General features: G+C 41.2%; 1 protein-coding gene across 1 annotated transcript in view; it reads right to left on the minus strand.

Moving 5' to 3' along the window:
- The window catches only part of SYTL5 (synaptotagmin like 5), an 82,607-nt gene extending 79,129 nt beyond the window's left edge, over positions 1 to 3,478 (minus strand). Inside the window, exon 1 of the mRNA XM_032199621.1 lies at positions 3,442 to 3,478. The gene's annotated coding sequence lies outside the window, so the exon portion shown is untranslated. The remainder of the gene's footprint in view (positions 1 to 3,441) is intronic.
- Positions 3,479 to 15,906: the final 12,428 nt, after the last annotated feature.

Below are 15,906 nucleotides of genomic sequence, written 5' to 3' on the forward strand. Positions count from 1 at the left end.
TCATTCTCTTCCGTCCCTCTTAACAGACTCCATAATGCAGCTAGTACTATTTCTGCACTAACATGAATGGAAGGTAACCTCATCACCAGATCTTTATTTAATTGACAGTATGTTTGAGTTACACTTCTCTTATCCTTCTGAAGTTACATCCATTTGTAAGCACCTTTCATGTTTCAGTTCATAAGCCTGTTTATTATTTTAAGCAGGTTTAATATTCTGAGAACTACTATTCATTTCCTTTTCCTCCATTTTTTCCCCCCAAGCCTATCAAGCCCTAGCAATTTTGTGTAGAAAATCAAGAAAAGGAAATGAGGTTTTAGATATTAAGTGTCTCTTCTTAAATCTGACCTACCTCTTCCATAGTTCTGAAATGCCCCTGAAATGAGGAACCAAGCTCAGCTTCAACTTGTACACAGTTGCTCAAAAAGCAATCAATCCTGTCGTGTAGTAACTGCAAATGAAAAATATGGTTGACAAATGGCTTGCTTTCAAACAGTGCTTTCTCCCTGAAGTCTGTCAAATAATAGAATCCTTGGAAACAACGTTCCCATGGTCGTGGACATTTGCTTCCATGGTATTCAGATAACAACCTGGAAGTTCAATACCATATGTACAAAAAGCAATTCCCTCAAGCTCGACTCCACTGTTCTAGCCATAGAAACGCATTGGTGCTATGTACAATCCTTACACTGTCTCCATCTCTACATTACACATTAAAAAAAATGGTACGTTCATGCTGTGGACATGTTTTGCTTTCATCTGCTGATGCACTGCTGCTTCCACTATTCATAAGGTGTACAGGTGAAGGATATTGGTCTAACCCTAAACCCAGCAGAGTCTCAGCGAAGAGATACTAATAAGTTCAGTTGCATTCAGATCACAAGTCATCCCAATGCATAATACAATCAATCCTAAAAGCAGTCTTCCTTGCAATAGAAGTCTGCAGTGAAAGGTAATTTTTCTCTCTCTCTCACACACACACACAAAAAAGAAAAAAAAAAAAAAAAAAAAAAAAAAACTATGGCAAATTCATCTGGAACCAAGACACAGACCAACTGAAACAAGAACTTACGTGTCAACAGCAAGAGATGCCCCTGAGAATATAAATATTCCAGAGATGCACTGAAGTGAGGGTGCAGAGCTAGTCTCTTAAATAAAGAAAACAAACAAACAACAACAACAAAAGCAGCTCATTTAAGGACATTCCTATTAATACTCATTTGCAGAACGTAGTATGAACCACTGTGGAATTTTGTTTCATCTCTAAATTTCTAAGCAATGCAAAAAGCATACCCAGGGAAGAATTACAGTGAAAATGAAAAGGTGCAGATTACAGTAATTGCATTATGAAGAAATTCCAGTGCAGGCCAAGGTAAAGACTGAAGGAAAAAAAAACACAACCAAGAACACACAGACAAATTCAGCTCCTGCACAATTGGCTCTGCAGCTATGCCTCAGCATACTGGGAGGGACACAAAAATCCCAACACACAACAGTAAGAATAAATAAATAAATAGATAAGCCACAGAACTGGGCCACTTTGTCACAACCCAGGACAGCCTAAGATACAAGCTTAGACAGATCTTTCCTGTTGCAGAGCAAGGTTGCTCTGAACAGAAGGCTTCATTGCCATACACTGCATGTATATGTGGTTGTCCTGCATAAATAGATGGAAAAAATGCTCTAAGGATCCAAAGAGAAATATACCTGTATCAGCTTCCTATATCTACTATGCATACACCTTTTACTACTCCCCTTGGACCCAGAGCCATGCTGTTCTTCAAGGTTCACTCTTCCAGCCATTCTTGTCTATTCTGCTTTCTTACCAGGCTCCGGGATAACACATCAATACGTTAATCCCTGCTATCAAGAAAGTTTCATAAGAAGGCAGAGTAAGTGTAGGCAAGGCAGCAGCAATAAAGAACTGGGAAAACAGCGTGCTCAGTCACTCAGCAATCCTGCACTGCAGCTGACTTCAGCCTTCACTCTGTCAGCAGATTCCCTTTCTCCTCACCTCCCCAAAGCTGAATCTTACTAACAGAGTTAATCATCAGATAGGAAATTCACCTCTCCCTGATAAGGAGATTTGGAAAAAATAGCATTATGTAAGAAGAACATGTTTTGTAGATAATGCAAACAAGAAGATGACTGCAACATCACACCATGAACTGCTTATTAAGATCCTTCATACCTACTAGGTATGTTCCTACTACATTTCTACTCTAGAAATGCAGCACCAATCCAAAAAAAAGGCTTTTCACAATGAATTTTGATTGAATTATTCCTCCATCCCATAAGAACTTAGGAATTCAACTACCGTAAAATGTATAAGAGTCAAAGCATGCTGATAAGCATCTCTTCAGAGTACACATAGCGCTAAAGGCAGCTTAGAAACGTTAACATATTAAGTTCCCTAAAATGTTTAAGCACACTGATACTGTCCGGAAAGCATAACCATACCTCCAAGCCTGACAAAACGTGTTCTTCAAACCTTACTCAGATCCACAGGCAACAACTCTCATCGTCAGAAATTCACTGGAATCACGTAGTTGCAAATCAAGCACAGAGTCCCCTGGCTGTAATTGCACACGGGGGATAATTTGACTCGGAAACACACAGACAAACATACAGCCAAAAGCTAGCCATCGGTGTTACTTGAGCAAAAACAAAGAAAGTTAGGAGAGTAAAGGGAACACAAGGGAATTATAAAGAGCGTGCTCTCTGAGACAGCACAGCTCTCCTGACTACGTGTCCAACAGGCAATAAGGGGTTGTCACCATCACCTGTTCCAGTCTCCCCCCACACTCAGCCCATATGACCTCCCCATACTAAGAACTGTTAAAAACAGACATGACTTTAAAACAAGGATGCTTTTTTGATTTATTATTTTTTAATGAATAATAAAAAAAGAAGAAATTACTGGTCTAACGAGCGTTGTTATTCGAAGAAACTGCACTCCCTTTCTAGTCTCCCGATGTCAAACTTCCAATTTCCAACACTGGATGTTGTTAAACCTTTGCCAGCCTGACTTCAAAGCCCATTATTCCCCACCTTTACACTCCCAGACAGTGAGCAGATCGCTTCCCTCACCCTTTTGGATCCCCCCAGGACCACATGCTCCGAGAGGCCAAAGGACAAGGGGTCTGCAAATGTTTCCTACAGCGGGGTGGGCTGCACCTGGCACCAAGACCTCCACCTGAAAGGCACGCAGCAATACCTGCGGACCCCACAGGCAGCCTCCCCTGTCCCCACACCCAGTGAAGGGGTCATCCCAGGCTGCTGCCCACCAAACTCCCCACACCTTTCCGCAGTCACTTGGGGTGCAGGGTCCCCAGCCCCACTGCGTGGGGACTGTCCTCCCGACCCCCATCGCCACCCCACGTCCCTTAGGGCCACAAGGGACGAAGCAAAACCTGGAGGGGCCACCCGGGCGCCACTCACCCGGCTGAGAGACGGAGATGGGGGGAGATGAGGGGAGATGGGGGGAGATGGGGGGAGATGGGGGACGCAGCTCCCCGCCGCCCCTCCTGCCGACCGGCTCCCCGCTGCCTCCCGCTGTCCGCCTTGCGAGAGACGGGCACACGCGGTCCGCGGTGGGGATGGCGAAAGAGAAGGAAACCCAGGGATCTAGAAAATTAAAAAAAAAAAAAAAAAAAAGCAGCTACGATTACAGGAGACGGGCGGGCACGGCGGCAGGTGCAGCCCCGCGGCCCGCCTCCCTCACCCCTTCGCCGCCGGCCCCAGCCCGGCCGCCCCTCAGCTCCCCTCGGCGGCGGGAAGGGCCGCCATGTCGGGGCTCCTCGGCCGGCCGCCGGCACGGGGCAGGGGCAGCTCCCTTCCCCTGGCTGTCAGCCCCCAGTTTTCGTCTGCAGCTGGGTTTTGAGCCCAAAATGGGCTCGGGAGGGAGAAAGAGGTGCTGTTGTGGGCGGTGGGTGAGGGAAATGTCCGAGGGGTGAAACAGCACTGCAGGGTGTAATGGGATGTGTCATGGAAGTCCAGCCGCCCTCCCCACGGCTGTGGGCAGCAGTTCGTCAGCTTTATTGTAAGGATTTGAGTGAGAGAGATTTATCAAGCGGCTACAGGTCTTACAAAATATCCCCCAGTTCAAAAGAAACCACGCAAAATGGTATCTGGGTTCATCCTCGTGAATCAAATGATTCATCCACACTTGCCGGCATCCCCAGGCACCCAAAGAGCACTCGTAGCAGGTGCCTAAAAAAGACAAGGAAACTTGCACCTGTGTGTATTGCCTAGTGTGTTACAACAGGGTTTAAAACTCCTACCATACGCAGAGGTGGGCCACAGGAAAATACTGAAGAGCAGATCTTTTTCACAGCTTTAACTGATTTTGAAATGATGCCGACATTCATCACTTTCAAAAAATTGCCACACACAACCAAAATCTCCCGCTCTTTCTCACATGTAAAATTGTAGCATAAAAATTGCAGCTTGTGCACAACAGCGACTTAATGTTACTTGTTACCTTCAAATTCCTAGAGTCTTATTTTTAAGAAACTACAGTGCTTGTGTTAACCCAAACAACACATATGTTGCAAAGTCTATACTAAGGAGTTACAATGTTTGCTGGCTTGGTATACAAATAAAACTCCTTTGAAAAGTAACTGGTGTTTGCTGCCTGTTATACTCACACCAGCATTCTTTCCCTTGTTCCTGGAAAGCTCTGAATGGATCTGCTCTAAATTAAATACTCAGGTACATCATTTGGCTGTGTTAACCATAATACACTGGTCTTATAACAGTGTGAATCGGTATCAAAAAAGATACACAAACAAATATATTCTGTAATTCTTATTTTTGAATACTAAAACACAAGCTTCAGGTTTACGTGAATTTTTTAGCTTCAGCTTGTAAATACTGTTTGGGGGGCTGGTGAATGGAAAGAAGGGCTAATAACCACTTGCACAACAGCCTGATGGCTGACATACAGCCATACCCACCGGAATAACCAAGTACAAGGAAAATTTCTGAGAAACATCAAAGACTTTTTGTGTTTCCCTTGCAATAGAAAGCAGCTGTCCATAAAGACTGGAGAACCATAGTATTCTGGTAGCACCACCCCATGCAAATCCATATTCATAATTATTAAGTGCCCTTCATGATCTGTAACAGACCACATGAACAAAGGGCTTTTTAAATCATAATTACAGAAAATAGATTTCTAAATACACCACAAGGCCTATTTAGAAGAAACATAAAGTATTTGTGCTATGATTTCATTGGTGACTTCAATCTCAGTTGCTCACACATCACCATAAGGAATTACCCCACTAGGGTCCCTAGCTGCAGCTTTGTTTGTAATGACTCTTAGTATTCATGGCCCTTCTCCAGAGTGCTATGGCAACGCTCTTGCCCTCTGGGACAGTGGTTTTCTGGTAGGTTTTCTTCTCTGGATAAGCAACTGCTAACTCCACACACCAGAAATCGACGAACTTTGACATTTATTGATATCCTGGTTCACACAGCCACAACATCTTCTAAACTCACAGAACTGACACAAACTAAACACAGTTCAATAGCATTAATAAAGAAAACCTAGTTTTCTTGCATTTCAGTTGGAGTGCTCTGCAAGCTTTTATTTCTCCTCACCTGAATCTAATCTATCAGTAAATATCAGAAAAGTAGGCTACTGCTGCAGTTTGCTAGACTAAAAAGTTTTGAGTAAGAGATCATGTGGCATAGGATAGAAAAGGGAATTTTTGAGAATCACTCATAGCTGTTAATAGTAAGAGCTGCAGTGGGATAAGTAGAATCATAGAATCATTCAGGTTGGAAAAGACCTCTAAGATCATCCAGCTCAACCTTTAACCTAGTACTGACAAGTCCAGCACTAAACCATGCTATGAAGTTCTACATTTATACATTTCTTGAAGACCTCCAGGGATGTTGAGTCAATCACTTCCCTGGACATCCTATTCCAATGATGCACAACCCTTTCAGTGAATAAATTTCTCCTAATATTCAACCTGAAAGTCCCCTGGTGCAACTTAAGGCCATTTGTCTTCTTATCACTTGGTAGTTGGGAGAAGAGCCCAGTCCCTACCTCACTATAGCCTTCTTTAAGGTCCTCATAAACTACATACATTTCACTCCTAAATAACATACATGTAAGGAGCAGAATTTGAAGACAAATTTGAAAAAGAAAGTTTGGTCAAGGAAGTTGAAATGTGCAAATTCCCATCATCCAGTTGATCATTCCCTGGGCTATTTTCCAGAAGTGAAATTGCATCTCCAACAACGAGGGACAACTGCTGTTTACCAGCTCTCTTTGCTCAAGGTTTTGAGCTGTCATCGGTCTTCATTTAAAATAAATAAATAAATAAAAAATCAGCAATGCCTTTCAGTGCTCAGAAAGTTATAGAAGCTACTGATTTTGCAGTTTCTTATTTCTGCCTATTATTTTTATTTTTTTTCTAGCGGTTTGAGTTCTTGTATAGTCTGCATTTTAAATGATGAACTTTTTGGTATTTCTGTAAAAAAGAGTCCCTGGTCAATTTTTAATGGTGTTTGTGACACTGATGTGCTTCACTCTGTAGCCAGTACAAGATGAAGGAAAAGATTTTAATTTTAAAAAAGAAAAAATGTCTGTTATGATAAACTAATGAATAATGAGGCAAAATAACATTTCAGAAAATACAGAAACTTCTGCAGAAGCAATAGCATCGCTATGTTTCTTTAGACTGTTCATCGGCTTTTTTGGCATTCCTCCTGGAAAGAAGATAGATTTATTTAAACATTAATAAGCCATGTCTTACAAATTTTATTAAAACATGCACACATATTATTTACACTGAGCCTGTTCCTTCTCAATTACTGATTGGTAGGTGTATGACATGCAAGGCTGGATGGAATTCCACGTCACCCTGTAAGCTATGGTGTCTTCAGTGTGCATCAGAAATGTTTGTGAGATCAGTGTGGACAAGTAACCACCCGATCTGGACCCACCTGCCTTTCTTAAGAATTGGATTTTTTTTTTTTCAATAGTATTGGGCTGCAAGTCAGAGTCTTATTCCTGACCTTTCTTGCCCTACCATTTTTACTTACATGACACAAAGAGGTTTTCTTACTACAAAGCCAAGAAACTTTCCTCTGAGAGAAAAATAATATTTTTCAAGCTTCATTCCACTTATCCACAATTTTCCTAGCCTTCTCTTCTTCTCCATGCTGAGCAAGTGATATCAAAAGCAGGATGGACATACAAAAGGTGTTCTACAAGAAGAATAAAGCCTTCTCTTCTACAAAAGAGCAATATTTTGAAAAGGCAATTATTTAGGGTTTTTCTTAATGTTAGTTACTACAGGAACAGCAAGATTACATGTCACAGGCTTAGAAGTGAAAAAGGGGGAACTGCTGTCATTAGCTGTTCTGAGACAAGGCCATTTCTGTTTCATCCAGTGAAAAGATTTAGAAAAGCAGGTATTTACAAAAAGCTTTTCAGGGTAATTACGGTGCCTCCAGTTCTTTTTAAAGAAGGCAGACTTAGAGACATATCGAATGCAGCAACACATTTGTGCTTTCTCTCTCACACCCCATAAAATGAGGAATCTGTCAGCTTCTGCTTCAGTACATTTAAAACAAAAAGAATAAAAGAATACAGTTACGGGTGTCTCACTGTGCTACGTTAAGCCAGTACTTGAATTACTTACGGCCTAGAATGAATTCACATGAGCTAACGTAATGGTCTTAGAGCCTCCATTACTGAGTGAACTATTTACTCTAGACAAATATTTGATATTAGCTAAGGCATTCTTTGCATGAGCAAGAACTATGCAAAATGACTAAAAGGCATAGAATGATGTCTTGCATAAAGAAATGTTAAGTTAATATCCAGGAGTGCTGTGCTCCTCTGCAGGACATTCAGAGGTATTTCATGAGGGAACAGCGAAGAAACTGTAAAAGGAATCTGAAAATGTATGAATTATGAATTGCCTGCAAAGCCTAAAGTGGTAGCACAACGTATAATTTCATCCTAAGTGTACCAAGATACTTCTTAACATTACTTACCATTTTATTTCAAAATAGCTAGCTACAGTTCTATCACTTAGCAAACCCATCTGTAATTATCTATATTTTTATGAATGTTTTATTGCAAATAATTTTAATGGCCCCTAAAAAATACAGAAACATTTAATTGATTTCATGAAATCAATCCATTTCCTATACAAAATATATTTGTGAAGTTCAGCAAGAAGATAGCTTAAGTCACCTAGGGGGTTTTGATCATCTGTTAATAGAGAAACTTTAGGAATTTTTAAGAGATGCAGAGGGAAAAACAAAAACACCCTTAAAGTTCTGCACACTACAGAATAAGCAGAAGCAGTCTGGTCAGAAACTGGAAGGACATTTTAGATCAAATACATTGGTTCAGCTTGTCCTTGACAAGAAAATAGCTTGGGAAGTGAAAAGCTGCATTCTGCATTTGAAACAGGGCTTGGAAAAACACCTTGGAAGGCTAACTTCTATCTTCACAGAAAACAATCAAACAAAAACCCTGCCATGTTTTTAATAAGAGAATTCTTCACCCTTCAGAAGCTCAGTGTCATAGTGAGAGTCACTAACTTGTCTTTCTTTCATTTGCATTATGTTTTGCTCAAAGCGCTTGTTCACAGTTGTAGTCTTACATGGTTACTCTTGATAAGAGAAAAGCTGTCATCTAGAATGAAGTGTTTTCCAACATGGTTTAAGTGACTTACAAACACAGCCCAACTGTGTTTCCTTGAACACTATAGAAAGATAATATTTTCTGTAGGTACTTTTCTATGCAGAGATCCACTTTTCTCCATGTAGAAAGCACTTTTACCAAAATAAGCTCTGCTGCTTGGAGTTAGAGTCCTTAGGTCACAATCACATCTGTCTTCTGGCTATCCCTGCCTCAGCACATGAAGAGCACTACTGGTCCCTGTATTTCCAGTTCAGAGAAGCCCTCTAGTCAAAAAAAAAAAAAAAAGTTTCTTTCCATGCTCTTCTGCAGTATGTTGGACAGCACTTTGGAAGATGTTTTTATTGTCTTGGCCAGAATGACAAAAAGGTATTATCAATGTCTCTTTCTTTTTAGCTGGAGTAAATGTTCATTACCTTAAACCACAACTCTGACAGACAAGAATCATCAAGATCTCTTGCTGCCTGAAGTAGCTTCTAGTACAAATAGACAATTACAATATACAAAGTTTATTAAAAAAATAAAAAAATAAAAAAGAGTTTATGTTTGAGTTTATGTTTGGTTAAAAGGCAATGTTAGTACCATAACTTGCAGCCACTGAAAAATGAAACCCACTGATCACTATTTTTTCCTCTTTTCCTCCATGGTGCTCTGCCCTCTCCCTTGCTCTGTTACCTGTCTGACCTCTCAGTAACCCAGTTCAGTCCAGCAAACCATTCGAAAGCTACTGAGTTGTTGCTGTTGATTTAGTGAGGTACATCCTGTGGTGGTTTTCCTCGGGTGGGCAGCCGACTTCCACCACTGCCGCTCTCTCACTCCCCCTCCTCAGAGAGGAAGGGGGAGAAAATACATACAAAGAGCTCAAGGTTTGAGATAAGGATGATTTAATTAAAGGGAAAAGGGAGAAGGGAAAAACAAACAAACAAACAAAACGCCCTGTGTGGGCTGCTGCAGGGAAAGTTAACTCCATCCCAGACAGACCCAGCACACGTCCCCAGAGCAAGGAGTTGGAGCAGCACCAGAGCTTCTGCCAGGGAAGGCAGGATTATGCTGCTGAGGAAGAACATTGAGGGAAGAGGGGCTTGAGTGCTCCTTAGGCCAGCACTGAGCCATCAGGTCAGCTGTTCTGTGGTCTTGTGGTGTTTGCTCCACCTTAAAAATAATGTGGTTTGGTGCTTTTGTGTTTGTTTGTTTTCCAAACAACAAAAAAATAATAAAATCACTAAAATGTAAATTTATCTATGTTTGGATCTAGTACTTAGGGACATAGTTTAATGGATGACATGGGTAGTAGGGTGATGGTTGGACCAGATGATCTTGTAGGTCTTTTCCAACCTTAATGATTCTATGATTATTGATAGTTTTTAATTCATCATCTAGTAGTATAGCATTTTACAGCTGCTGTAAGCTGCTGTTATTAAGTATAGTATCAGGAATGCATCCCTGCAGTACTGTAATTGATATTTTCACCTTAGAAAACCAAATAACAGCTTAGAAGATAGGTGTTCTAGTGATGGAATAAAAAAACATTTTATCTGACTTAAAAGGTTAGCCATGTAGCTATGTAAACCAAATAGGAGTTGAGAATTTCAGGAAAGGGATCAGACACTGTTCATGAACCATCTGTAGTGGATTTTGCTTTGTAGGACAAAGTCATTCAATACATTTTGAACAAATAGTTCTGGAAACATTCTAAAATGAAAACCAATTTCTGATTAAAAAAAAAAAAAAAAGTAAATAAACTTGTTCAGTTTATTTGCTTCTGGGTATTTGTTTTGAATTTTTTTATCATTAGCAATTCCCACTAAATTACAGCTGTAAAAAGATGTTAATAAAGAAAGCTTTATAATCAATGTAAAAAACTAGTAATACATCCTAAAGAGCCTAATATCCAAGGGTGGGTTCATTGCCTTTGACCAAGTAGATATATTCTCATTTCGTTATCTTACTGGAACAAAGGCATCGCTTTCAAAACAAGGAGGAAAAAAAAAAAAAAAAAGACATAGGATGGAGAATGCCTAGTCATATCATCTATAATAGTTTTTTGCTTCAGCTTTCTGCTCTTCAGTTGTTCCTGCTGTTACTGCTGTGTATTTATCAAATCATAAGAAACATGACTGAAGTGGAAGAAATGATAAACAGAGCATGTATCTTCCTCTCCTGCTCAGAGAAAGTCAAAATTCAAAGGCTTCCAAATAACACTGTCAACCCTCCTGTGTTTTCTGCCTCTAATTGCTGAGTATTATTGAATAAAACCATGCTGACAGTTTTTCTGTAACACTTTGGGAAGATAGCTAGCAGCTCGAAACATGTTGCTTTCAGATTTCCAGGGGAAGCCTTGACAGCAGCATTTGGGTCTTGGTGGCTGTAGCCAGCTGACCTTGGCGGGCTGACAGACTCCAACGCAGCCAGGCTCCCACTCCCCCTGCTCAATGGTATGGGGGATGAAAATACCATGAAAAAGACTGTGGGTCAAGAAGAAGACAGGGAGATCCCTTAACAACTACTGTCATGCGCAAAAGGGACACGACTTGGTGAGAAGAATTGTAATTTATTGCCACTTAGAATAGAGTAGGATGGTGGGAAAACAATGACAAATCTAAAAACGCCTTACATCTACCTCCTCTTCTTCCAGGTACACATCACTACTTAGTTCCCGAGGTTTCTACCTCCTCCTCTCCCACCAGCAGCACAGCAGGATAGGGAATGGGGGTTGGGGTCCATCCTTAACAGCTCATCTGTGCTGCTTCTTTCTGCTCAGGCTTTTTCCTGCTCCAGCACGGGTCCCCCACGGGTGGGCGGCAGCTCCCCCCAGACCCCCTGCTCCTGCGGGGGCTCTCCATGGGCCGCAGCCTCCTCCAGGCCACATCCACCTGCTCCACGGGGGCTCCTCCACCCATGGGGGGGCTGCAGCGTGGAGATCTGCTCCATGTGGGACCCATGGGCTGCAGGGGGACAGCCTGCTCCACCAGGGGCCTCTCCACAGCCCGCAGGGGAACTGCTGCTGCCTGCATGGAGCACCTCCTGCCCTCCGGCTGCACTGACCTCGGTGTCACATTCTCTCACTCCTCTCTCTCACAGCTGCTGCAGTGTTTTTTACATATTCTTACAAATGCTTTCACAGAGGCATCACTGACTTTGCTGGTGGGCTCTGCTTTGGCCAGAGGTGGGTCCCTTCTGGAGCTGTCTGGAACTGGCATGGGGGCAGGTCCAGGCCTCTCCTCACAGCGACCACCCCCGCAGGTCCCTTGCTGCCAACATCTTTCCACATAAACCTATTACAGTGGGTTTGTGCCATTTTGGGGGACCTCTGTGGCAGTACAGTGTGCAACAAAACAGCAAGACAGATACCTTGGTTAAGCTGAGAACAGGTTGCAAGAAGAGATGCAACTTGTTTTCTATGCTAGAATATCTTTCATTTTGCCGGTGGGTTTCACAGGTATTTGCTGGCAGCAGAGACATTTTGAAATTCAGGTTCTGGTGGGCTTCCTGTTCCAAAATGCCCCATACAGGCTGTCAAATGCTTGTCTTGTCCCCACCATGCTTCTGCTCTCTTCTCATGGCTCCTGTTTTGTCTGTCTGCCTCAGACCTACCCTGTCCATACCATCTTCAGAGGTGAAACACTCCCTCAAAGTTGTTTCTCTGATTGATGGATTTTCTTTTAAAACCAGTCAGGTTACTCCCTCCTGGCTGCCTGAACACATTAGAGTCTCCAGGAGAGCTTGAGAAAATCAGAGCTCTGAGTGGTCTCTTTTAGGACAAAGTGCCACAGATGCAGCAGCGCCCTGTGGATTAGTTGCAGCACCTCACAGGAGCACCAGTCCACCAAATACACAGACCACAGCCCCATTTATGATTGCTACAGTTTTGCCTGAGCAGCGTGCCCATGGTGCTGGCAGCCAGGGCATCTCAGCAGGGGACAGATGAGGGAAGGCCCTCCCTTTCTCCTGAGATGAAGTAAGGATGCTGCCAACTACACATCAGTATCTGGAAAGCGAAAAGCATTCCCATGACAGACACAGCCCTAGTGGTCATCAGAAGCAGCAGCTGAATGCAAAGCCCTGCTGTGTTCATGTTGCTAAAGGATGTAGCACAGACAGGAAGCATATTCGGTGCAAATAACATTTTTAATTAAATAATGGTGGTGACCTCTAACAAACTTACTCTAAAAAACGTGCGAACGATTTTCCCAAGATTTATAATTAGACTCATTTGGGTGGGTTTTCATAAAATTTTCATAAGATTTGCTCTTAACATTAGGATGAACTCCTTGCCAAATCATTCTTTTTATTCTAGAATAGAAGGGTGCTAGACTTTCTAAAAATAAAATGCTGTAAAAACGGTCAATATTTCCACTCCAGTGAAAATCAAATATTTTCATGAAGCTTATTTTAGGAAATATCCTAGACAGTTTTGCTCTGATCTTCCAAAAATATTGAACATGAAGTAGAAAATTACACAGACAGTATTTGACCAAATAACTGAAGTTTAAAGCATTCTAAATAATGAAATAGAGTCTTGAAGCTAAAACTCCTAAACAACTTGCAGTTGTTTGATACCAAATGATTCATAAAAAAAAAAAAAAAAAAAAAAAAAAAGAACATTTTTCATATGAATTCATTAAGAAATAAATTGTTATTCCTTCAAAAGCTCGTAGTACCATACTTTCAAAGCCAAGAAGCACATAAAGCAACACTTGCTGCATGATGCAGGTAAGCATTTATTTTAGTTTGTGCTTTCAGTTTGTTCTTTTGAAGACACATAATTAGCTGGCTGACCATTTGCTTTTACTGAGTATGTTGTTATTGCACATTTAAAAAATGTGTAGCATCAGAAAATTCTACGTACTTGGAAATCTAACTTGAGTACACTGTTGTTGCTTCATTCTCACACCAAACACATCATGTAAACTTTGCCTACAGAAAAAAAGTTTCCAAAAATACAAATAATATTAACCACAAAACAGAATTAAAACGTCATATGCATTTATTTATCTGATGTCATAATGCTAATATTACTGTTCTGGATCATTTAAATGGGTAAGTCTCTACAGTGGGTGCTATGCACACTTACCAACACTGGAAAATTATTCTACCTTGATGTGTATCTTAAACACAGACTACAGACAATAAATACTCAATGCGTATAACATAGTGTCAGCTGGTCGAGGTTAACTCTAAAATTTACTGTGTACATTGTCGGATTACAAAGCTCATCTGAACTCAAATCAGTCTCCAAGGGAGCCAGCAACTGATTGCAATGCAGCCACTCTACTCGAGCCTTTGCAACTCAGCTGTGCCAGCAAATGCCATGCTCTCTGCAGCTGAGCTGACCAGCAGCCAGCAGCAGGCTGATGCAGCAGCAGCAGTTCCACCTTCACAGTTGTTGCTACTGTGCTGCATGAAGCAGCTCGCCAAGCTCTGCACTGCACTCATGTTCTCAGTCATGATCACAACATGATCTCCCAGTACCCCAAAGATTCCAAAAATACAGAATCCGCCTTGACAGACCATTTGTAGCTATGGAAATAGTGATGTCTCTGACAATTCACTGAGAACTTTTTAAACAATTGTTGAGTGGGCATTTAGCTCTCCGGAGGAGTTCGAGTAAGTCACTTGCAGCTATCATTAAAACAGCTCTCAGGGAAATAAAAAAAATCAGGAAAGTGAATCATTAAAACTACAGCTAGGACCAAGTACCCATGATCTGGCCAACATAAAAGCTGCTGTAGAGATCAGGCCAAACGTCCATCTGATCCACTGCTCAGTTCCTGCAGTAATGAGTAGCGAATGCGTAGGAAGAGAGCAAGAACAAGAGCAGCACATGCTGACTCTCCCTCCAGCATCCAGCCACATGTAGCTTAGGAACTCAGTCAGAAGAATTAAATACCAGTATTCAACTGATTTTGACATCAGTGTTTTAAGGTAGATGAAGGTTTAAGATGTTTACAACAGCTGAAGGAAAAATTTGCTGGAAGTGAGAGAGAAGCCATACAATTTTAGCTGTATGGGTATTCACATTTTTTACTGCCTTTGTACAAGCAGTGGTGAATCTTCATAGCCTACACAGCCTGCCCTCTTTCCAGCAGTCCAAATCTTCTTCAAATATTTGCTTTTAATCAAAAAATGTCTTGAGCTGATCTGTTTATTTCCAGTCTTTTAAGAGCTTCTGTTCAGCATTTGGATGAAAGGCTTCAGTGCTTTCAAATTTCAGGTTGCATTTCTGAGCCATCTCCTTCAGCACTTTCCACATTTCCTATCACAGTTCACAGAACTAATTACACTGCAAGCCATTTGCATTTTCCAGCTTTCATTTTGCAGCAGTGTAATAAAGAATTGAGCAACATAATCAGGTAACTCCCCTTGAAAGGAAGTGTACGGCTCCTTATTACAATTTAGCATTACTCTTGTAAAATCAGTAATAGCATTAGTCATTCCCAAGGAAAAAAAGAAAAGGAAAAATATTGGTGCTTTTGGTAATTGATATTAGGTGAAAAATGAATTGGTTCAGGAAAAAAAAAAAAAAAGGAAGAAAAGAAAGAAGAGGAAAATAACCACTCAACTGTTATGAAAGCTAAAAAAATGTAAGCCTATAACTACCTCAAAAGCTGATTTAATGCTCTCTAAAGGAGAATGCAGGCTAGCTGGATGCCTGGTAGATGTTATCTAATGTGTTATTGATCCAGAGAAGGTGATTCCAAAACCAGGTCTGCTTCAGTGCTTTATTACTCATACTTGGATTTACCCCCCCCCCCCCCCCTAATATTTAACAAAAACCTCTCTTATTCTCTTAGTTCAAATGAAACCCATTATTTCTTGTCCTATCTTTTGTCATATATTGGCCTGTTAATCATTTTTCACTAAATTGCTACACACTGGGACACCTACAAGAAAGACTGGGGAAAAGATATGAAACAAATGCAGTTCCTCCACAAATCACATTTTCTAAGCTTCCTTTCAGTCTTGCTGCCTTCAGGAGGAACTGTTTTTGTGTCTCTGTCCTGACACCATACTGGGCAGAGAATTACATTTGATGCCTGGCAAACACCGAGAACAACATAATTGCCTTCTGTGCCTTTCATGATATTCTTCAATGCATTTATTTTTTTCTAACATCATACTTTGCTTCCCATTTACTGAAATTCCTGCAACATTACTGCCTAGCCAATTAGTCCCCATTTTGCATCTGTGCGTTTGATGTTGGTTTTAGATAGTACTTTTTATTTTTT

This window comes from Aythya fuligula, chromosome 1 (genome assembly GCF_009819795.1).
Source record: "Aythya fuligula isolate bAytFul2 chromosome 1, bAytFul2.pri, whole genome shotgun sequence".
In the NCBI taxonomy this organism is placed as follows: Eukaryota; Metazoa; Chordata; class Aves; order Anseriformes; family Anatidae; genus Aythya; species Aythya fuligula.